Source organism: Neopsephotus bourkii, unplaced genomic scaffold (assembly GCF_033783945.1).
Source record: "Neopsephotus bourkii isolate Nb327-2 ecotype Australia unplaced genomic scaffold, CSIRO-AGI_Nbou_v1 NB_873, whole genome shotgun sequence".
Lineage (NCBI taxonomy): Eukaryota > Metazoa > Chordata > Aves > Psittaciformes > Psittacidae > Neopsephotus > Neopsephotus bourkii.
Genome location: NW_026901367.1, coordinates 1,658,985 through 1,661,225, shown reverse-complemented (window position 1 = coordinate 1,661,225; position 2,241 = coordinate 1,658,985).

The window sequence follows — 2,241 nt, the reverse complement described above, 5'->3', positions numbered from 1 at the left end:
CTTTCTCTTCCTCCCCGCCCGGCCACGGGCTCCCCTCGCAGGGGCTACGGCGGCCGAGAGCTGCCAACAACCGGCGGCGGGGCGGGGCGGGACGGGGCGGGGCAGCGGCAGGGCCCGCCCGCGGCCCCCGGGAGGAAAAGAGGCTGCTCCCAAGGAACAAGGGATGGGACAAGAGGAACCGGCCTCAAGCTGCACCAGGGCAGGTTTAGATGGAGCTGAGGAACAATTCCTGCCCCAGAGGGTGCTCAGGCATTGGAACAGGCTGCCCAGGGCAGGGCTGCAGGCACCGGCCCTGCAAGTGCTCACACCCTGTGGAGACGAGGCCCCCGAGTGGTGGGCAATGGTTGGACTGGATGAGCTTAAAGGGCTTTTCCAACCTCACTGATTGTGTGATTCAATCGCGTGTGTGTTCGCGGTCCCCATGAGAACAGTTTCACCCTCTATAAAACGTCCTTAAGATTACTATTACACAGACAAAATATATATATATACACACACACATACAGACACCCTGCACACCAGGCATTCCCTAAAGCATCCCCTTTTGCATCCCCACCACCATGGCACACAGCAATGGGCAACATCCACACGCACACCAGGGGGAGGGCTCAGCCCAGTCCGTGCTCACACAGGGACAGCACGGAATGCTGGAGGAAAAGGTGTCCCTGCACCCCAGAGCAGCCGCCAGGCTGTTGTGCACCATTCCAACCCCTCACCAGCAACACCTGCCCCATGATGCTCAATGCACAGCCCTACAGGAGGCTCAGCAGCCAAAGGGAAGATGAAGCTGCTCTGTGAAGCTTCCCAGTGAGAGAAATGTGCTTAATGCATCCTTACAGACCCTGTGCAATGTAAGACAGAGCTCTTGGGCACTGTGCAGGCTGTAAATCTTCAGTTTTCCATAGAAAACCCAGCCACCAATTTCCTCTGTACCAAGCATAACAAATCATTACATCTCAGCGTTTGCATGGGAATGAGGGAAAAGGACACAAAGGCATGCAAGGAGTCAAGCTGTGTGGAGCACTGGGGACGTGGGGAGGCTTCAAAGTGCCTCACAACATCATGTCTCAGGCTGGGAAGGGAAGGGAGATGGGAGGACAAGAGCTCCCCAGGCCAGGGTGGGTCCGGTTCCCAGACAAAGCACGGCTCTTCCAGCATTGCCCAATGGTGAAAGCAGTTCCACCGGTACAGCTCTTACGGGCTTGGTGCTGCTCTGCTGTTAAGTTCAGTCTCATTCCAGAGGAAGGGAAGGAAAAGGCTCACTATGGAATACACGGGCACCTTTCCCTATGTTAAACACACATTCTCTGGGCAGGCTTGGAAAGCTCCCTCTGTTACAGCCAGCTTTTGCTCTGGCATCCATTGTAACAGGCCTCTCTCAAGGCTTGCTGCCATTCAGCACACTGAAGAGACACACTCCAGAGCTTTCCCTGCAGACGATGGCAACTGGAACACACCTCCAAGACCCATCACATGCACATCCCTTCCGCTGCAGAGAAACTGTGCAGAATCATTCTTTAGGGTAAGCCAGTAACTGGACAAAAGGCCACGTTACAGTGATGGTTTCACCACCCGTAGCTTGGGAGTCACATTAAGCAGGTTACAGTTGGGTTCCACACAAGCCTTCCCTGCTATGTGTCAGGCCTCATCTCCTCCAGGTTTACATGGCCTGATCTTCTCAAGGTTTTACCCCCTGGACCTCAGTGAGCCCAACACAAAATCCACAAGAAGAAAGACAAAACCCAATGGCCACGGCACCTTGCTGCTTCAGGGTGTCTGCTGCTGCAAACGCTCTTCCCACACTGCAAGGCTTCTATACAAGTGCTCTTTAGCTCTTCAAGCATGTAACGCTAAGTGTGACCTCTCCTACTGCAGATGAGATGCAGTACATCTCCAGGGACACAGAACAGCAAGAAACCACAGCAGCATGTTCTGGAGCAAATTCTTACCTATCATGGTGAACAGGAGATACACAAGCCAAGAACTGGCATAAAAACTATTCCTTCGGCTTGAAATAAATCCATGCTCTCTCCAGGCATGACATCAACGACCTCTGTGGAAAACCACCACCCCAGAACACACCAGACTGCACTCCCTCAGATACAGGGCTCCTTCTTGCACTGAACTGCATCCAGGCCTCTGCAGCCTGGCGCGTTAGAAACTGCAGCATGAACTCGTCATCTCTGCTAAGAAAAAGCAAGTCAGATCTGGGGGGGTTCAGCAAACCAGTGGATTTTGGTA